The following is a 23,017-nucleotide window of genomic DNA, read 5'->3' on the forward strand; positions in this document are numbered from 1 at the left end:
CTGGGATACATTTCATCCTGGCCTGGGGATTTATCCACTTTCAAAGCTGCTAAACCACCAATACTTCCTCTCTCACTATGTTTATTTCATCTAATATTTCACACTTCTCCACCCTCATTGCAAAGTCCACATCGCCCCTCTCTTTTGTGAAAACAGATGCAAAGTATTCATAAAGAATCCTACCCAAGCCTTCCGCCTCCGCGTACAGATTCCCTTTATGGACGCTAATAGGCTCCACTCTTTATCTTGTTATCATCATGCTCTTAATGTATTTATAAAACATCTTTGGGTTTTCCCAGATTTAATTGCCAACATTCTCTCATGCTCTCTCTTTGCTTTCCTGATATATTTTTTAATTGCACCTCTGCATCTCTAGATTTTCTGCAGTATTGAGTTATCGGTATCTGTCATAAGCTTCCCTTTTTTTCGTTAACTTTCCCTGTATGTCCCCTGACATCCCGGGAGCTCTATATTTGTTAGTCCCACCTTTGTTTTAAGGGAACATACTTGCTCTGTACCCTCAGGATCTCTCCCACTAATACCCCTTCTACCTGCCCCTCTTCGATCACAAGACCCAGTCCAGAACCGACCCTCCCTTGATGGACTTGTTACATACTGGATAAAGAAGTTCTCCTGAATGCATTTTAGGAATTCTCCACCATCTGTACCATTCACACTATCATTTCACCAGTTAATATTCGGGTAGTTAAAATCCTCCACTATTACAGCTCTAGAGGTTTTGCACTTCTCAACAATCTGCCCATATATTTGTTCTTCTATCTCCCTCTAAGTGCCTGGGGGTCTATAGTGCACTCCCAGTAGTGTGATCGCCCCATTTTTGTTCTTTAATTCAACCCACATGGCCTCGTTTCATGACCCCTCTAACACATCATTCCTTTTCACAGCTGCAGGATCCGTCAATAATCTCTCACAACTCAACTGAAAGCAGCCGGAATGTGCAGCTTTGAGAGGGGCTTTCTGCACCGTCAGGGCTGGAAACTGTAGACTTTGAATGTGTACCGAACTGTACAGAGTATTCAACAAATGTAGCAGGACTGGGAGACATTATGCTTTGTTAATACTGAACCAGAAATGCACATTATTCAATGCTTCTCATATTTAATTGAACACGTTTTCAGCTGGTTTTGAAACAGGAACCTTTTGCGTGTTAAGCGAATGTGATGACCACTACACTACGGAACCCACGCTTTCAAAGCAGACTGCAACCTGATGCAGCAACTTAGACCATTCGGCCATCCTGACTGCTCAATATTATGTGTGGCCACCTGCAGTTTGATTTTGAACTTTTGTGTCCTGTCACATGAAGTAAATGAGGACAGCAGGCGTATCTCTGCCTGACACCGGGGAAACATTGAGACAGACCTTGGAGCAAGGGTCTGGTTATTGCCAAACAGCAAAGAAAATATTAATTCTGTAATTGCCCAAAAGAACAGGGACCTCAACATGATTTAAACACGCAACTTTCTGATCAAGAGGCAGACATACCATCGCTGCACCACGAGGCAGAAACACTGAGTCTGAGATGTTGATCTATATGAAGGTTCTGCAATAAAAGTGGCTTTAAAATCCCCGCCCATTCCCACTGGGTGTCAGAAGCAGCGCTCACCGGCCAGTCACCGTATGTTTATTCGTTAAACTTTTGTATTGCTTTCACGGGAAAGCATCATTAATTAACCCATCACCTTCTTTTGCACAATGAAAGAAATGCTAACTGAGGGAGAGTTGATACTTTAATCAATAAATACAGCAAATGCTGGAAATCTCAGCATGTCAGGCAGCATTTGCTCAGAGACTGAACTCGGCTCCAATTGTTCATCCACAGCAAGTTTAAACATAAAGTTCGCACTTGGGATCGAACCACTGATCATATACATATAAAGCAAACGTGACAACCACTACACTACGGAAACCTCTGGCACAGTAACCCCAACAGAGGGGAGCTGACCAGTGAGCTCCCTCTGTGCTGATCGGGAATGTGTTGGCTCACCTCAAACAACTTCTGTCCCACACTCAAAGCTCTCAATACTTCTCCTCTGCTGCCTTTCCAGAAATGTCATGGATCTCCCAGCCCAGTCACTTCCACACCCTCACAGTGGGGCCACAGAGGCTCCTATCATCTCCCCGCGATCAGCGAACACACCCAGTTTGTAAAATTAAACCCCGAACACGTGTCCGGCAAAGGGCAGGAGTCGCGGGAGAATGTGTAATCTCGTTCTGTAACAGATAGTAGTGGGGTTATTAACGGTGATTACAGCAATCATTAATCCTCTCACACACCTCAATTATGTTTCTGCGATGAACTGATTGAGAATGGAAAGAGGTTTAATGCTCGAGATCTTAACCACGCGACCAGAGAACAGCTTCGATAATTTGTATAAATACAAAAAAATATATTTATTTATGGACCTGAATATCAACGGCTAGCTGCCGAGACCTCATGGAGCAACGGTCGTGCATCTAACTTTGAGCGAGAGAAATTGTTCCACAGTGACACCCACTTCATCTTTTGTTCCCTTTTAAACACTAGAAATTGAGACAGGGGGAATAAATAGAGAAATAAAAGCACAGGATACAGACAGAGGAAGAAAGAAAGCACTTTACAGCTGTTGAGTTATATTTGAAGTGTTATAGTGTGGGGAAAGATGTGCCCAAATCACCCCACACGAACCTCAACTCTTTGCGAAGGAGTTCGGTTCAAATAATCAGATGCCTCAGGGACTTGCATTTCTTGGAATAAGTTCTGCTTGTTCCTGCATTCAAGCTTGAAACAGCAACTGGGCTTCCATCTCACGGAAGCAGCATGTAGCGGTTAGCGAGTAGGTGACGAGTTTGGGGTTGATGTGCATCGCTTTCAATCTTTGAAATTTCACCAAGCAAAGAATCGCTGAATCCAACTGTCCCTGTAAGCATTTAGTTCACGTTGAATCACAGGAATATTCGCAGTCAGGAGCTGAAAAGAAATTAAAACCTGATACCGGCTTCAGGACAATCGGAATACTTTGTCACAGACAAGGCACCGGAAGGCTGGAAGGTAGATCACACCGGTTGTGGGAGAGCTGGTTGGCGGTGACATGGAAGTGTCTGCAGTGTGCGGGACCAGACTCCTTCCACACATCCACAATGGATGTCTCCCCCGTATTTTGAGGCTGTGCCCCCAAGTTCTAATCTCCCCGTCCAGTGGAAACAATCTCTCTGCCTTTATCTTGTCTATCCCTTTCATTATTTTAAGTGTTTCTACAAGATCAACCCTCATCCTTCTGAACTCCAACGAGCAAAGACCCAGTCTACTCAATCTATCATCATAAGGTAACCCCCTCATCTCCGGAATCAGCCGAGTGAATTGTCTCTGTACCCCCTCCAAAGCTAGTATATCCTTCCTTAATTAAGGTGACCAAAACTGCACGCAGTACTCCAGGTGCGGCCTCACCAATACCCTATACAGTTGTAGCAGGACCTCCCTGCTTTTGTACTCCATGCCTCTCGCAATGAAGGCCAACATTCCATTCGCCTTCCTGATTACCTGTTGCACCTGCAAACTAACTTTTTGGGATTCCTGCACAAAGACCCCCAGGTCCCTCTGCACCGCAGCATGTTGCAATTTCTCCCCATTCAAATAATATTCCCTTTTTACTGTTTTTTTTCCCAAGGTGGATGACCTCACACTTTCCGACATTGTATTCCATCTGCCAAACCTTAGCCCATTCATTTAACCTATCTAAATCTCTTTGCAGCCTCTCTGTGTCCTCGACACAACCTGCTTTCCCACTAATCTTTGTGTCATCTGCAAATTTTGTTGCACTACACTCTGTCCCCTCTTCCAGGTCATCTATGTATATTGTAAACAGTTGTGGTCCCAGCACCGAGCCCTGTGGCACACCACTAACCACCGATTTCCAACCCGAAAAGGGCCCATTTATCCCGACTCTCTGCTTTCTGTTAGCCAGCCAATTCTCTATCCATGCTAATACATTTCCACTGACTCCGCGTACCTTTATCTTCTGCAGTAACCTTTTGTGTGGTACCTTATCGAATGCCTTTTGGAAATCTAAATACACCACATCCATCGGTACACCTCTATCCAACATGCTCGTTATATCCTCAAAGAATTCCAGTAAATTAGTAAAACATGATTTCCCCTTCATGAATCCATGCTGCGTCTGCTTGATTGCACTATTCCTATCTTGATGTCCCACTATTTCTTCCTTCATGATAGTTTCAAGCATTTTCCCCACTACAGATGTTAAACTAACCAGCCTATAGTTAACTACCTTTTGTCTGCCCCCTTTTTTAAACAGAGGCGTTACATTAGCTGCTTTCCAATCCGCTGGTACCTCCGCAGGGTCCAGAGAATTTTGGTAGATTATAACGAATGCATCTTCTATAACTTCCGCCATCTCTTTTAATACCGGCATTTCATCAGGACCAGGGTACCTGTCTACCTTGAGTCCCATTAGCCTGTCCAGCACTCCCCCTCTAGTGATAGTGATTGTTTCAAGGTCCTCTCTTCCCACATTCCTGTGACCAGCAATTTCTGGCATGGTTTCTGTGTCTTCCATTGTGAATACCGAAGCAAAATAATTGTTTAAGGTCTCAGCCATTTCCACATTTAGAAACATAGAAACATAGAAAATAGGTGCAGGAGTATGCCATTCGGCCCTTCTAGCCTGCACCACCATTCAATGAGTTCATGGCTGAACATGTAACTTCAGTACCCCATTCCTGCTTTCTCACCATACCCCTTGATTCCCCTAGTAGTAAGGACTTCATTTAACTCCTTTTTGAATATATTTAGTGAATTGGCCTCAACATCTTTCTGTGGTAGAGAATTCCACAGGTTCACCACTCTCTGGGTGAAGAAATTCCTCCTCATCTCGGTCCTAAATGGCTTCCCCCTTATCCTTAGACTGTGTCCCCATTTTTCTGGACTTCCCCAACATTGGAAAGATTCTTCCTGCATCTAACCTGTCTTACCCCGTCAGAATTTTAAACGTTTCTATGAGGTCCCCTCTCATTCTTCTGAACTCCACTGAATACAAGGCGAGTTGATCCAATCTTTCTTGATAGGTCAGTCCCGCCATCCCGGGAATCAGTCTGGTGAACCTTCGCTGCACTCCCTCAATAGCAAGAATGTCCTTCCTCAGGTTAGGAGACCAAAACTGTACACAATACTCCAGGTGTGGCCTCACCAAGGCCCTGTACAATTGTAGCAACACCTCCCTGCCCCTGTACTCAAATCCCCTCGCTATGAAGGCCAACATGCCATTTGCTTTCTTAACCGCCTGCTGTACCTGCATGCCAATCTTCAATGACTGATGTACCATGACACCCAGGTCTCTTTGCATCTCCCCTTTTCCAAATCTGTCACCATTCAGATAATAGTCTGTCGCTCTGTTTTTACCACCAAAGTGGATAACCTCACATTTATCCACATTATACTTCATCTGCCATGCATTTGCCCACTCACCCACCCTATCCAAGTCGCGATGCAGCCTCATAGCATCCTCCTCGCAGCTCACACTGCCACCATACTTAGTGTCATCCGCAAATTTGGAGATACTACATTTAATCCCCTCGTCTAAATCATTAATGTACAGTGTAAACAGCTGGGGCCCCAGCACAGAACCTTGTGGTACCTCACTAGTCACTGCCTGCCATTCTGAAATGTCCCCATTTACTCCTACTCTTTGCTTCCTGTCTGACAACCAGTTCTCAATCCATGTCAGCACACTACCCCCAATCCCATGTGCTTTAACTTTGCACATTAATCTCTTGTGTGGGACCTTGTCGAAAGCCTTCTGAAAGTCCAAATATACCACATCAACTGGCTCTCCCTTGTCCACTCTGCTGGAAACATCCTCAAAAAATTCCAGAAGATTTGTCAAGCATGATTTCCCTTTCACAAATCCATGCTGACTTGGACCTATCATATTACCTCTTTCCAAATGCACTGCTATGACATCCTTAATAATTGATTCCATCATTTTACCCAGTACCGATGTCAGGCTGACCGGTCTATAATTCCCTGTTTTCTCTCTCCCTCCTTTTTTAAAAAGTGGGGTTACATTGGCTACCCTCCACTCCATAGGAACTGATCCAGAGTCAATGGAATGTTGGAAAATGACTGTCAGTGCATCCGCTATTTCCAAGGCCACCTCCTTAAGTACTCTGGCATGCAGTCCATCAGGCCCTGGGGATTTATCGGCCTTCAATCCCATCAATTTCCCCAACACAATTTCCCGACTAATAAGGATTTCCCTCAGTTCTTCCTCCTTACTAGACCCCTTTTATATCCGGAAGGTTGTTTGTGTCCTCCTCAGTGAAGACCGAACCAAAGTACTTGTTCAATTGGTCCGCCATTTCTTTGTTCCCCGTTATGACTTCCCCTGATTCTGACTGCAGGGGACCTACGTTTGTCTTTACTAACCTTTTTCTCTTTACATATCTATAGAAACTTTTGCAATCCGTCTTAATGTTCCCTGCAAGCTTCTTCTCGTACTCCATTTTCGCTGCCCTACTCAAACCCTTTGCCCTCCTCTGCTGAGTTCTAAATTTCTCCCAGTCCCTGGGTTCGCTGCTATTTCTGGCCAATTTGTATGCCACTTCCTTGGCTTTAATGCTATCCCTGATTTCCCTTGATAGCCACGGTTGAGCCACCTTCTCTTTTTTATTTTTATGCCAGACAGGAATGTACAATTGTTGGAGTTCATCCATGCGGTCTCGAAATGTCTGCCATTGCCAATCCACAGTCAACCCCTTCAGTATCATTCGCCAATCTATCCTAGCCAATTCACGTCTCATACCTTCAAAGTTACCCTTCTTTAAGTTCTGGACCATAGTCTCTGAATTAACTGTTTCATTCTCCATACTAATGCAGAATTCCACCATATTATGGTCACTCTTCCCCAAGGGGCCTCGCACAACGAGATTGCTAATGAATCCTCTCTCATTACACAACACCCAGTCTAAGATGGCCTCCCCCCTAGTTGGTTCCTCGACATATTGGTCTAAAAAACCATCCCTTATGCACTCCAGGAAATCCTCCTCCACCGTATTACTTCCAGTTTGGTTAACCCAATCTAGGTGCATATTAAAGTCACCCATTATAACTGCTGCACCTTTGTTTCACGCACCTCTAATTTCATGTTTGATGCCCTCCCCAACATCACTACTACTATTTGGAGGTCTGTACACAACTCCCACTAACGTTTTTTGCCCTTTGGTATTCTGCAGCTCTACCCATATAGATTCCCATTATTAAATCCCCCTTCTCATCTTCTAAGGGACCAACATTTACTTTAGGCACTCTTTTCCGTTTTATATATCGGTAAAAGCTTTAACTATCCATTTTTATGCTTTGCACAAGTTTACCTTTGTAATCTATCTTTCCTTTCTTTATTGCTTTCTTAGTCATTCTTTGCTGTCGTTTAAAATTTTCCCAATCTTCTATTTTCCCACTAACCTTGGCCACCTTATACGCATTGGTTTTTAATTTGATACTCTCCTTTATTTCCTTGGTTATCCACGGCTGGTTATCCCTTCTCTTACCGCCCTTCTTTTTCACTGGAATATATTTTTGTTGAGCACTATGAAAGGGCCCCATAAAAGTCCTCCACTGTTCCTCAATTGTGCCACCGTTTATTCTGTGTTTCCAGTCTACTTTAGCCAACTCTGCCCTTATCCCACTCTAGTCCCCTTTGTTTCAGCATAGTACGCTCGTTTGAGACACTACTTCCTCACCCTCAATCTGTATTACAAATTCAACCATACTGTGATCACTTATTCCGAGAGGATCTTTTACTCGCTTCAATCATTAATTTTCTCTTTACATGTGAGGAACTTTTATCCCTATCTCGTTTACACACTGTATTTTAGGAGAATGGTTTAAAATTTTAAGTGCTTATTGTCATGTATTCAACCAACATTGTAACCCATATATAATCTGACCTCAGTTGTACACTGTGAGAACAATGACCACTAGGTGGTGAACTTGTGGGAGACACTTCTAACCTGGACCTTCAGGTATAAAAGGGGAAGCTCCACCCACTTTCATCACTTGAGTGCTAAGGAATAAAGAACAGGCCACAGACTGACCTTCTCTCAAGCATGGGCCTCGTGTGCATTTCTACTGTATAGTAAGGATGTATCAATGGCGACGAGAAACTGGGATTTAAACCACGTGAGCATGGCCGCTAGCAGAATAGACGAGATACTGTGTTGAGGAATGGTTGGGACAGAGAATCAACATTATTGAAGCAGCACACAGTTCTCCAGGCAGACAAGGGCAATCGGGCATGCCCCAACATGTAGTCGAACCCAGAGGGGGAGTTCGACAGAGATAATGGCACGCAGAACGGCGATTCACACCATTGCAAGGGACAATGTGGCCAGTAATGTGGCCATCAACACCTGTTAATGGCACACTCAAGGACAGTCACAGGGGTAGTCAGGGACGATTGACTAGCAAGGGAACTTTTGTTTCCAACAACAGCTCATGTTGGAGGCACGGAGGCACATACTCAGCCGGAGATTGCAGAGATGAGCAAAATACCGACAGAAATTGCAGAAATGAACGCTGGGGGAAATTGCTGGAAGCTGAAGTTCAGTGAGTTCATGTGGAGCACGTATACAGTTCATACACCAGGACGCCACCGATAATGATGAAAGTGCTCCTCAGTGGCATCCCAGTATCAATGGAGCTAGACACGGGGGCTAGCCAGTCCCTGATGGGTAACAAATAGTTTGAAAAGTTGTGGGCGTCCAAGGCCAGTAGGGCCAAAATTATCACCGATTGACGCACAGCTACGGACATACACCAAGGAGATCATTCCGGTGCTTGGCAGCGCCACGACAATCGTGACCCACAAAGATTCGGAGAACAGGTTGCCACTCTGGGTTGTCCCAGGGGACGGTCCCGCACTACTGGGGAGGAGTTGGCTTGCTGTCATGAACTGGAAATGGGGCAATGTTAATGCTATTTCCTCTGTGGAGCGAGTTTCATGCTCACAGATCCTGCACAAATTTGACTCATTATTTCAAACCGGCATTGGCACTTTCATGGGGGCCAAGGTAGTGATTCACATAAACCCGAAAGCCAGGCCAGGACACCACAAGGCCAGAGCGGTGCCGTACGTCATGTGGGAAAAGATAGAAGGTGAATTGAACCGCCTGCTGAGGGAAGGTATCATTTTGCCAGTCGAATTCAGTGACTGGGCGAGCCCGATTGTACCGGTGTTCAAGGCGGATGGGTCGGTCAGGATATATGGTGATTACAAGGCCACCATCAATCGGGTGTCACTCCAAGACCAGTACCCGCTACCGAGAGCGGAGGACCTCTTTGCGATGCTATCCGGTGGCAAACCTTTTTCAAAATTGGATGTGACCTCAGCTTACATGAACCAGGAGCTGGCGAGAGAGTTGAAGAAGCTGACCACCATCACGACACACAAGGGGTTGTTTGAGTACAACAGATGTCCGTTTGGGATTCGCTCGGCCGCCGCGATCTTCCAACGAAATATGGAAAGCCTCCTCAAGTCGATTCCAGGGATGGTGGTTTTTCAGGACAACATCCTCATCCTGGGTTACGAGACTGAAGAACACCTCCACAAACTGGAGGAGGTACTAGGCAGACTGGACCGGGTAGGGCTGCGACTGAAAAAGGCGAAGTGCATCTTCCTAGCTCCAGAGGTAGAATTCCTGTGGATGAGGGTAGGAGTAGACGGAATGAGCCCTACTGCGTCCAAGAAGGAAGCGATCCAGAGAGCACCCAGACCCCGTAACACGACGGAGCTGCGTTTTTTCCTGGGGCTCCCCAACTATTTGGTAACTTTCTTCCTAAATTGAGCACGCTGCTAGAGCCGCTACACGTGCTCCTAAGCAAAGGTCGCGAATGGGTCTGGGGGTACAGCCAGGAAAGGGCTTTAATAGAGCACGCAATTTGTTATGTTCCAACAATCTGTTAACGCGATATGACCCATGTAAGAAACTTGTGTTAACGTGCGATGCGTCGTCCTATGGTGTCGGGTGTGTGTTGCAGCATGTCAATGCCAAGGGTCAGTTACAGCCGGTAGCTTATGCCTCCAGAAGTCTGTCCCAGGCAGAAAGGGGCTACGGGATGATAGAAAAGGAGGCGCTCGCATGTGTATATTCGGTAAAGAAAATGCACCAGTACCTGTTTGGCAGGAAATTTCAGCTGGAGACAGGTCACAAACCCCTAACGTCCCTTTTGGCCGACAACAAGGCCATAAATGCAGACGCATCGGACGGATACAGAGGTGGGCACTCACGTTAGCCACCTATGACTACACAATTCGGCACAGACCGGGCACTGAAAACCGCGCCGATGCACTCAGCAGGCTCCCACTAGCCACCACTGAGGGGGCTACCGAGCATGCCGCTGAGATGGTCATGGCTGTTGAAGCTTTCGCAAGCGAAGGCTCACCAGTGACAGCCCGTCAGACTAAAGTCTGGACAAATAGAGACCCGCTATTGTCTCTCGTCAAGAAATGTGTCCTGAATGGGGACTGGGCAGCCACGTACAGGGCATGCCCTGAGGAATTTAAACCATTTCACAGGGACAGGGATGAACTCTCGATTCACGCCGATTGCCTACTGTGGGGAAACCGTGTAGTCATGCCCCAGATGGGCAGAGAGGTGTTCATCAGAGAACTCCACAATGAGCATCCGGGCATTGTCATGATGAAGGCAATTGCCAGGTCACACGTTTGGTGGCCAGGGATAGATGCAGATCTGGAAGTTTGTATTCGCAGGTACAACACGTGTGCCCAGCTGGGCAATGCGCCCAGAGAAGCCCCCCTTAGCCCCTGGCCATGGCCCGCCAAGCCTTGGTCACGCATCCATGATGACTACACAGGTCCTTTCATCGGAAAAATGTTTTTGGTTGTAGTAGACGCTCACTCCAAATGGATCGAGTGTGACATTTTAAATTCAAGCACATCCTCTGCCACGGTAGAAAGTCCACGGGCAATGTTTGCCGCCCACGGTCTGCCGGACATCTTGGTCAGCGACAATGGCCTGTGCTTCACAAGCACTGAATTCCAGGACTTCATGGCAGGCAATGGAATTAACCATGTAGGAAAGGCGCCGTTCAAGCCAGCCTCAAACGGCCAGGCAGAACGGAAAGTGCAGATAATCAAACAGGGGATGCTCAGAATCCAAGGGGGTTCCCTACAAAGCCACTTATCACGCCTCCTGTTGCCCAATAGATCCCGACCACACTCGCTCACAGACGTTCCACCCGCAGGGCTGCTAATGATAAGGATGCTCAAATGCCGTTATCCCTTATACACCACACCATGAAAGAAATTGTTGAGAGCAGGCGCCAATCACAATATAACTAACATGACAGGAATGCGGGGGCACGACCCTGTTGGTCCACAACTACACTGCAGGGCCTAAATGGCTCGCAGGCACTGTGATTGCCAAAGAGGGCAATAGGATTCTGGTAGTTAAACTAACCAATGGACAAATCTGCCGCAAACATGTGGATCAAACAAAAAGGAGGTTCAGCAACCCCATAGAAGAAGCAGAGGAAGAACACGATCCAGAGTTCACTCCAGCACAGATGACCGAACAGCGGAACCAAAGGGAGGAGAGCCCAGTCACTGTGGGCAGTCCGGATAGGCCTGAGGCACCGCAAACAGCAGACACTCAGGCCAGCGCCCAACAACCGGAGCCCCAACTCAGGCACTCAAAAAGAGAGCGCAAACCACCAGAGAGTCTCAACCTATGATCCCAAAAAGACTTTGGGGTCATGTATTCAACCAGCATTGTAAGCCATTTTAAATTCAAAACCTTATAAAATTGACGACATGCAGCCAACGTGCAAAAGTAAGAATTCTTTTAATCACCGTTAATTAGCCGATAACCTTCTTCAGAATGAAATAAATAATAATATAATTACTGAGGAACAGTGTTATCCTGAATCATTCATTTTCTCTTTACATGTGATGAAGTTTTATCCCTATCTCATTTACACGCTGTATGAGAATGGTTTAAAATTGTAAGTGTTTATGACTCAGTTGTAAAAGCATTGATTGTGTGTGTGTCTATACTTGACAGGAGGAACACTTGAGACCGAAGTTCCAGTTCTATATATGTACCAATAGAATCAATTTCCACCAGTTTCTTTAAACCCAATAACATAATTTATTTCTAATGGGCTGGATGTAATATGATCCATGTAAAAAATTGTTATCATTTTACTTGAACTGAATGCTCAAAAAATATTGGAGTGGGAACTAATTGGATAACAGCACTGCTGGCAACATTTGCGGAATAGATTCGTGCAGCCAAAACGCACAGTGCCAAACTGGGACTGTGCGGCACCGAATACTCGGGGAAAAACAGTTAAACTCTTCGTCCCTGGGTGAGCTCGAACTACCAAGCTTTCGGTTAACAGCCGAACGCGCTAACCCATTGCGCCACAGAGACTGATGGACGTATAAGGTGCAAGACATCCAAAACCAGGGTGTCAGTCAGTTAAAGCTTCAGATTGCTCCGACCGGGATGGAACTTGTCCACTCTCAGTTGTACTTTTCCCAAATAAATGGAGGGACATTCATTGTGGATGCGTGGAAACAGTCTGGTCCCACACACTGCAGACACTTCCATGTCACCGCCAACCAGCTCTCCCACAACCGGTGTGATCTACCTTCCAGCCTTCCGGTGCCTTGTCTGTGACAAAGTATTCTGATTGTCCCGAAGCCGGTATTTGGTTTGAATTCCTTTTCAGCTCCTGACTGCGGATATTCCTGTGATTAAACGGGAACAAAATGCTTACAGGGACAGTTGGATTCACCGTTTCTTTGCTTGGTGAAATTTCAAAGATTGAAAGCAACGCACATCAACCCCAAACGTCCCGTGAGATGGAAGCCCAGTTGCAGTTTCAAGCTTGAATGCAGGTACAAGCAGAACTTATTCAAAGAAAGTCCAAGTCTCTGAGACGCATGATTATTTGCACCAAACTCTTTGCAAAGAGTTGAGGTACATGTTTGGTGATCTGGGCACATCTTTCCCCAAACTACAACACTTCAAACATAACTCAATGGCTGTAATGCGCTTTGGGGCGTCATGAGTTCCTGAAAGGCGCTGCAGATATGCAAGTCCTTCTTTGCAAAAGTTCGATGCAATTTCAAAATATGCGAGCAATATCAGGGCTCCTCTGGGACCCCTCGTAAATTTCAATTAACAACTCCGAATGGAAATCACAGCCCGAGACCAACGAGCCAACTGTTTGACAAACGTGAAGATAAGGTGTAACCATGATCAAAGCATTTTTTTGTGTGTCGCTATTCAGAACATAAGAACTTAAGAACTAGGAGCAGGAGTAGGCCATATGGCCCCTCGAGCCTGCTCACCATTTAATATGATCATGGCTGATCCGATCATGGACTCATGTCCACATCCCTGCCCGTTCCCCATAAGCCTTATTCCCTTATCAGTTAAGAAGCTATCTCTGTCTTAAATTTATTAAATGTCGAGGCTTTCTCAGCTCTCTGATGCAGTGAGTTCGACAGATTTACAACCCTCTGAGAGAAGAAATTCCTCCTCATCACAGATTTAAATGGGCAGCCCCTTATTCTGAGATCATGCCCCCTAATTCTAGTCTCCCCTATCAGTGGAACCATCCTCTCTGCATCCAACATTACCTTATACGTTTCGATAAGATCACCTCTCATTCTTCTGAATTCCAATGAGTAGAGGCCCCACCTACTCAACCTTTTCTCATAAGTCAACCACCTCATCTCCGGAGTCAACCCAGTGAACCTTCTCAGAACTACCTCCAAAGCAAGTATATCCTTTCGTAAATAATGTAAGTGTTTGTGATCCTCGCCCAATTGCCAGACGGACGGTTTGAATCGCCCCCACCTTACGAACGTTCTAGATCCGGGAATTATTATTCAGAGTGTAAATTAAATGAGTCACGGAAAGGGATGCTTCAGTGATAAATCGTAGTATATTTATTTGGTCTAACATACACTGTCTAAAACATGCACTGCTAAACGAAATCACTGTCTCTGTGGAGAATAAAATCCCGGTTACAAACAACATACATACAGTACAGAAATGAACCTAGTAACACGCAGTAATTCCCTGGTGGATTCTAACCCCACCCCTACCAATGAATTACCCTCCCCAGAATAGCCCTGGAAAGCTTCACTTCTGAGAAAACCCTCAGCCCTTACCCAGCTGGCCTGGGATATCTGGTTAATGGCTTGGGACACTCGCGACCATTTTCACCACCACACGCAGCCCGTTACCTTGCTCAGCTCAGCTGTGGGAAGTCACTGCCTGGTCTTCAGTCTCGGTGGCTTCTTCTGCAGTACTGCGGCCCCTTCCTCTGGTACATCGATCGGTGGAGCGAGAGCGAGAGGGAGAGGGGGCTCTCTCTAGACACAAGCTGCAAGCTGCAAGCTCCAAACTTCACACCAAGCTCCAAGCTAAAAATAAAGTGGAAAGGACCCTGTCTTTCTGGGAGTCTTGCTACCCCTATCTTTCCTGCCAATCTTTAAAACCCCTTTGTTTCTAAGCACGGGTACTTAGTCAGTGATGGGCCATCCCACCCATGCATTGGGCTGATGGCCCTTAGTCTGGGCATCTCTCTGAGCCTTTGTGTTGGGAAAGACCCAGCTCCTCCTTGGCTGGCCAGGATGGTGGGTTCATTGTTCTGTGTCTCCTTCTGAGATGGAGGTGAGAAGTGCTTTTACAAATTAGAGTGGCTTTGTCAGTGGCCCCCCTTCCTGGCCGACAGCTATTTTGTCAATGGATGACTGACAGCTCTTTTGTCCCAGCGAACTGCCATGCGGTCTCTGGAGTTTTAAAAAAAACAGCTTTTTCACATATCTGCGCAGGGTGACCCCAGCACAGGGAAAATCGCCTCAGAAAAATAAAATCCACAAAATATTCTCGACTGAGTCCATTCTTTAAATAGAAACTTTGCGATGTCTTCATTACGCTCTGCTAATTATCGATCTTGCCACGTAAAAAGTGCGTTGACATAGCAATGCATTAATGTAAAATTAATGAAAAGAAAATGCAACGTTTTGTCGAGTGCAAAACATGCAGTGCCTGCATTTCAAAAAGCATTGCTTTTATTCATCCTGCGGAATGCATATTGTACAGATAATCTCAGCACACATTGTGCAGGCAAAGGCAGCATTAGACAACAAAGTGATTTGTCCTCCGCTGATTTGCAGCAGATAACTGACGGTTGAGCACACAATTTGACAACTAGACTTGTAGATCAAGCATCAATGAAAAAGGCAACAAAACTGCCCACCAGCACCAGGTGTCTTTCACTTGTTTGTCCCAAATTATCAGCAGCTGGGACAACAAGTATTTAGGTTTCACCGAGATTTAAACTCAGATCGCTAGATTTAAAATCAAGAGGGCTCACCATTACACCATGGAACCAACTATTCCAAAACTTTTGAAACATACTTCGTCACAGACAAGGCACTGGAAGGCTGGAAAGTAGATCACACCGGTTGTGGGAGAGCTGGTTGGTGGTGACATGGAAGTGTCTGCAGTGTGCGGGACCAGACTGCTTCCACACATCCACAATGAATGTCCCACACTTTACTTGGGAAAAGTACAACTGAGAGTGGACAAGTTCCATCCCGGTCGGAGCAATCTGAAGCTTTAACTGACTGACACCCTGGTTTTGCATGTCTTTCAGTGTGTATCTGTGGCGCAATGGTTTAGTGCATTCGGCTGGTAACTGAAATGTGGGTAATCCAAACCCATCTCCGGGCGAAGCCTTTTAATGTTTTTCCCCGAGGATTCGGTGCCGCACAGTTCCGGGTTGTCATTGTGCATTTTGGCTGCACGAATATATTCCGCAAACATTGCAAGCTTTGCTGTTATCCAGTGAGTTCCCACTCCAATACTTTTATGAGCATTCAGCACAAGTAAAACGGTAAAAAAAATTTTACATGGATCATGTTCCTCCATCCAGTCCAATCAAAATAAATTATGTTATTGGGTTTAAAGGAACTGGTGAAAATTGATTCTATTGATGCATATATCGAACTGGAACTTTGGTCTCAAGTGCTCCTCCTATCAAGAATAGACACACACACAATCAATGGTTTTACAACTGAGTCATAAACACTTACAATTTCTCATACAGCATGTAAATGAGATCGGGATAAAAATTCATCACATGTAAAGAGAAAATGAATGATTAAAGATACTACTGTCCCTCAGTAGCTATATTAATATTTATTTCATCCTGAAAAAGGTTATCGGTTATTTAACTGTGATTTAATGAATTCTTATTTTTTCTTATTAGCTGCATGTCTTCAATTTTATAAGGTTTTGAATTGAAAAAAGTTGTTACAGAAGTTACCGCCCTGACCTGGAATCGAAGCTGTATTTCTGTGGTACAAGGAGTGGTTTTGCCCAATCATTTAAAGGTGATTTCAAAGAATGACGTGGCGTTAAATTCAGATCAAGGTTACGATGTGTTTCGGTGTGAAACAAGTGGATTGAAAAGGACAATAATGACACCAAGCATTACGATGCAGCGATGCAGCAGTGCAGCGTTCCCTGGTGGTCCAGTGATTAGGATTCGGCGCTCTCACCACCGCGGCCCTGGGTCGATTTCCGGCCAGGGAAATTGCACTTCCATCAAAATTAAAACCTTAGAAGAAAGAGTTACATGCATCTCATGTGGAAAAAAAGATTCATTGATTTAAACATCATTAATTAATCCATTGTAGAACTTCAATCATTTAATTTGCCCTGAGTATGTGAGGAACTTTTATCCCGACCTCATTGTATTTTAGGAACATGGTCCAGCCCCGGTATCTCCACCTGTGAAAGTAGGAAACTGCTGGAAATACACAACAGGACGGGTAGCCTTTGACAAACAATTAAACCCAGGTTACAGACTGTCTCCCTTCCCCTGCCCTTTGCGGGACACTTGCTCCCCTTTAATTTTAAAGACTGACTGAGTTCACTAACCGCGGGGAGGGAGTAGGTGTCTCCGCGGCCCCACTGTGCTAACATGGAAGATAACACAATGGGGATGTGGGGATGTGGGGTGGTGGGTGGGGATCAGTGACATGTTTGTGTAAAGGGCAGCGGAGGAGAAGGATTGACAGCTGTCAGTGAGGGACAGAAGTTGTTTAAGGTGAGCCAACACATTCCCGATCAGCACAGAAGGCATTCACTGGTCAGCTGCCCTCTGCTGTACTTCTGGTCAGAGCGGTTTCCGCAATGGAGCCGATATCACGTTTGCTTTCCACGCGGAAGGATCCCGTGCAGGAAGATTATGTTTAAACTTTCTGTGGATGAACAGCCATGGGCGAGTTTATTCTCCTGTCAAAAGGGCGACAGTGGCTTCTCCCTTATTCTTTAATTGCTCTTTATTTCACTTCACTAAATAGATATATTTGAGTGAGAGAAATTGTTCCAGATTGTCACACACTTCATCTTTTGTTCACTTTTAAACACATAAAATGAGGCCGGGGGAATAAATCCAGAAAACAATGATGAGGGATATAGACAAGTGGAAGAGAGAAGGGGAAATACTGCCTCTACACACCGGAGAAGTGTGAGCTTGTGGACCGGAGAAGTTGCAGCTGCTGGAGCTGTGCGTTCTATCGGGGAGGGATGGGGGGAGAGCCCGCCGAGCGACCGGAGAAGCTGAGAAGCTGCTGTGCTATTCATCGGGTTTGACACAGTTTAAAAATGGCAGAGTGCCAAGTTTTCTCTCCCTACTGCCCATGCGCGAAGGTGCCGGCAGTGTTTTCGGCGCAGGCATTTGGCTCCGCCGCCCACTTCACCATCGACACCACGCCAGGACTCCGGGGACTGTACACAGCGGCCAGGATGGGGCGAGTTTTTCCCCGAGCCGTTTCCAGCGCGCAAAATCGGTGCGCTTGAGGTCAGTGCGCCGACAAAACTGCTTGGGGAAAATCTAGCCCTTGAAGAGTAAGGAGTACACTGAAGGAAATACAAATATGTTTGCCGAGCAACTGTCAAATTTAATAACTTTTTATACAACCATCGAAACAGCAAAAAAAACAGGGCACTCGCCCCATAGTACCTAATATATAGCCCACAGTACAAGAGTAAGGACGTCTTGCTACAATTGTACAGGGCCCTGGTGAGGCCACACCTGGAGTACTGCGCCCAGTTTTGGTCTCCTTATTTGAGGACGGAAATATTTGCCTCGGAGGAGGTACAACAGAGGTTCACCAGATTGATTCCTGGGATGAGAGGTCTATCTTAAGTTGAGAGATTGTGTAGAATGGGCCGATACTCTCCGGAGTTTCGAAGAATAAGAGGTGATCTCATGGAAACACACAATATTCTGAAGCGGATTGACAGGGTAGATGCTGAGAGGTTATTTCCCCCGGGCTGGGGTGTCTAGAACCAGGGGGCACAGTCTCAGGTTAAGGGGTCGGCCATTTAAGACAGAGATGAGGAGGAATTTCTTCACTCAGAGGGATATGAATCTTTGGAATTTTCTGCCCCACAGGCCTGTGGATGCTGAGTCTCTGAATATATTCAAGGCTGCGTTAGATAGATTTTTCGAGTCTCTGGTAATCAAGGGATCGAGAGATCACTGGAGTTTGGATGAATGAGAGGGGATTTCATGGAAACATATAAAATTCTGACGGGACTGGACAGGTCGCGATGTTGGGGAAGTCCAGAACCAGGGGTCGGAGACTAAGGGATAAGGGGTAAGCCATTTAGGACTGAGATGAGGAGAAACTTCTTCATTCAGAGAGTTGTTGACCCGTGGAATTCTCTGCCGCAGAGTTGTTGATGCCAGTGTGTTAGATATATTCAAGAGGGTGATGTGGCCCTTATAGCGAAAGGGATCAGGGGGTATGGAGAGAAAGCAGGAAAGGGGTACTGAGCTGAATGATCATCCATGATCTTATTGAATGGTGGTGCAGGCTCGAAGGGCCGATTGGCCTACTCCTGCACCTATTTTCTATGTTTCGATGTTTCTATGTCCTGCTACTGCTTCTTTAATAATGGATTCCAACATTTGCCCAACCACAGATGATAGGCTAACTGGTCTATAGTTTCCTGCTTTTTGTCTGCCTCCTTTTTTAAATAGGGGCATTACATTTGCAGTTTTCCAATCTGCTGGGTCCTCCCCAGAATCCAGCGAGTGCATGTCCACAGATCCCTGAAAGTCGCAGGACAGGTAGCGAAGGTGGTTGAGAAGAAATATGGAATGCTTGCCTTTATTCGCCGAGGCATAGAATACAAGAGATGGGGTCGGTGGGGCAGGTTTCGTCACAGCTGGAGTACTGCGTGCAGTTCTGGTCGCCATATTACAGGAAGGACATGATTGCACTGAAGATGGTGCAGAGGAGATTTACGAGGATGTTGCCGGCAGTGGAGAATCTTAGCCATGAGGACGGATTAGATAGGCTGGATTTGTTTTCCATGGAACAGAGCCTGAGGGGAGACCTCATTGAGATGTATAAAATTATGAGGGTCCGAGATATAGTGGATAGAAAGGAACTATTTCCCTTAGCAGAGGGATCAACAACAAGGAGGCATAAATTTAAAGTAATTGGTCGAAAGTTTAGAGGGGACATTTCTTCACGCAGAGGGTTGTGGGGGTCTGGAATTCACTGCCTGAAAGGGTGGTAGAGGCAGAAACCCTCACCACATTTAAAAAGTGCTTGGATGTGCACCTGAACTGCAGTAAGCTGCAGGGTTATGGACCTGGAGCTGGAAAGTGGGATTAGGCTGGATAGTCTCTTGTTGGCCGGCGCGGACACGATTGGCCGAAATGGCCTCCTTCTGTGCTGTAAACTTATTTGATTCTATGAACTCGTTTGCAAAGAGTTGAGGTGATTTGGGCACATCTTTCCTCACATGACAACATTTCAAAGGCAACTCAACGGCTGCAAAGCGCTTTGGGGCATCATGAGTTCCTGACAGACGCTGCAGAAACGCAAGACCTTCTTTGCAAAATTTCAATGCAAACCCAAGGCTGGTCTGGGATTTGAAGCCAGGATTTTTCTGCAAATTTTAAGTAACAACTGCGAAGCAAGAATCATGCCCCTCGACCAACAAACCACCTGCTTAGCAAATGTGGAGATAAGATGTAACCATTATTGAAGCATTTTTCGTGTGTATTGCTGTTCTTGATCGGAGCAGCACATGAGACGGAATCAGTGACTTTGCCTTTTTGACATGTCTTCTGAAGCGCCGCACGGTCCCACTCCTGCACTCAATGAGCTGTTGCGACGTTAATCTATCCATCATCATCATCATCATAGGCGGTCCCTCGAAACGAGGATGTCTTGCTTTCACGCCGAAAAAGTATGAGTTCACAGGCGTTTCAATGAAGGACCCGAACTACATCCCAAAGGGTGGAAGATGCCTGTGCGTGGATTTTTTTAACGTGTGGTGGCCGTTGCACCCCAGCCATCACACGGGCTTGACAGAGCGAGGTCTTGATCCAGTGGCAAGAGTTATCCAAGACGACAGGCGACCAGCTCTGCTGCACGGACCGAGTGCACACACATATCACAGTGTGGGCTGGTCCGTGCTGCCCCTGGGCCCCTGGTCCCAAACTCATGCCTCCCCTGGGCCCCGATCACGTCCCTCTACAGTCTCTCGCCGATCCTTCGCCCCGATCTCGCCGCTCCTGCTCTATTTGCCCACGCTCCAATCACTGACCTGGACCTTGATGACGTCACTCTTCGCTGCCGCCGCCCTCCTGCACCAGCTCGCGCTGCTCCCTGGAGCAGTCTCCCGGGACCTCCAAGCTGCTCCCAGGGCCGCTCGCCGTTCCTTTTATGGCCCCGACCTGCCGCTGGTGTTCTCCCGTTAGTGTATCCAGGCTGTGGGTGGCCACCCCGAGCGCAGCAGAGGGGTTTCTGCATTAGTTCTGGGTGGGGCAGTATCTTTTCCCTTCTCTCTTCCTCTTGTCTATATCCCTGGGCTTTTATTTCTCTATTTATTCCCCCTGTCTCAGTTTCTAGCTTTTAAAAGGGAACAAAAGATGAAATGGGTATCACTGTGGAACAATTTCTCTCACTCAAAGTTAGACGCACTCCCGTTGCACCATGAGGTCTCGGTTGCGAGCCGTTGATATTCAGGTTCATATATAAATATATATAAATATATCTACATGTATCATAACCGTTCCCTGGTGGTCGAGGGGTTAAGATCCGGCGCACTAAACTGATTTCAATTCTCGATCAATTCATCGCATAAAAATAATTGAGGACTGTGAGACGATTAATAATTGCTGTAATCACCATGAATACCAATACTTTCTGCTATAGACCAAGCTACAGACTATCTGGCTTCTCCTGCCCTTTGCCGGGCACGTGTTCCGGGTTTAAGTTAGTAAACTGGGCGAGTTTGCTGATAGCGGGGAGACGGTAGGTGCCTCTGTGGCCCCACTGTGAGGATGTGGAAGTGAACACGGTGGCTTGGTGAACCGTAACATTTCTGTAAAGGGCAGCGGAGGAGAAGGATTGAGAACTTTCAGTGTGGGACCGAAGTTGTTTCAGGTGAGCCAACACATTCCAGATCAGCACAGAGGGAGCTCACTGGTCAGCTCCCCTCTGTTGGGGCTGTTGTGCCAGAGGTTTCTGTCGTGTAGTGGTTATCACATTTGCTTTATACATGAAATGTACCGGGTTTGATTCTGGGTAGAAACATGATGTTTAAACTTGCTATAAGGGAACAATCGGAGGAGAGTTTAGTCTCCTGGAAAATGCTGCCTGACCTGGTGAGATTTCCAGCGTTTGCTGTCGTTATTTGCTATTTATTCTCCTGGTAAAAGGGCTCCCTTATTCCTGAATTGCTCTTTATTTAACCAATAAATAGATAACTTTCAGTGAGAGAAAACGGATCCACCGGGGACCTTTTGTGTGTGAGGCCAACGTGATATCCGCTACACTGCAACCAATCAAAGGGTGAGAAACCACTGAATATAAAGGATGAGCTCACAAATATCAGGGGCGGTGCAGTCTGGTCAACGTCAAACCCTCCTTTCTTATTCAGCAGAGGCATGAACGGGAGTCAGACGCCACAAAGTTTAATTAAAGATACAAATACAAGTAACACTTCCAAATCTTTTCACTGTAAAATTCTTTCACTTTATTTGAAATCCTACTGCGTTGAATCTGAAAATGAGCACCATGGGATTTTATCTTCACTACTGATTCTAATTTATCTGCACGGAAGGAATAACCGGTGCTGTTAAATTTGACAAAAGTTGCCCCAGATTCCTGGTGACATCGGCAATACAGTGTGTAAAATGGGTTAACATGCTGAAGAACATAAGAACAAAAGAAATAGGTGCAGGAGTCGGTCACAAGCCCCTCGAGCCTGCTCCGCCATTTAATACGATCATGGCCGATGTGATCATGGATGCAGGTCCACTTCCCTGCCCGTTCCCCAAAGCACAGGACAAATGATTGAACTATCGACTGTCCCTCAGTTAGCATTTCTTTCACTGTGCAAATGAAGGTGATGGGTTAATTAATGATGCTTTTCCATGAAAACAACACAAAAGTTTAAGAAAAAAACATACGGTGACTGGCAGGTGAGCACTGCTTCTGACACCTGGTGGGAATGGACGGAGATTTTAATGCCCCTTGTGTTGTTAAAGCTTCATATAGAGGAACATCTTAAACACATTGTGTAGGCCTCGTGGCGCAACGATAGCGCGTCTGACTCCAGATCAGCAGGTTGCGTGTTCAAATCACGTCGGGGTCACTGTTCTTTCCGAATTAATATTTTCTTTGCTGTTTGGCAATAACCAGACCCTTGTTCCAAGGTCTCTCTCATTCTTTCCCTGGTGTCAGGCAGAGATACGCCTGCTGCCCTCATTTAATTCATGTGACAGGACACAAAAGTTCAAAATCAACTTGCAGGTGGCCATACACACCGCCGAGCGGTCGAAGGTGCTGTGATTAGATCGCAGTTTTCTCTGGAGGTGTGGGTTTGCATCCAACTTCTGGCATTTCTTATTTTT

At 46.0% G+C, this 23,017-nt stretch overlaps 1 non-coding gene across 1 annotated transcript; it reads left to right on the top strand.

Moving 5' to 3' along the window:
• Positions 1-22,686: 22,686 nt before the first annotated feature.
• trnaw-cca (transfer RNA tryptophan (anticodon CCA)) lies at positions 22,687-22,758 on the top strand. Its single transcript has one exon. It is a non-coding gene; the product is annotated as a tRNA-Trp (tRNA).
• Positions 22,759-23,017: the final 259 nt, after the last annotated feature.

The sequence above is a fragment of the Pristiophorus japonicus genome, unplaced genomic scaffold, assembly GCF_044704955.1.
Source record: "Pristiophorus japonicus isolate sPriJap1 unplaced genomic scaffold, sPriJap1.hap1 HAP1_SCAFFOLD_42, whole genome shotgun sequence".
NCBI classification, from domain to species: domain Eukaryota; kingdom Metazoa; phylum Chordata; class Chondrichthyes; family Pristiophoridae; genus Pristiophorus; species Pristiophorus japonicus.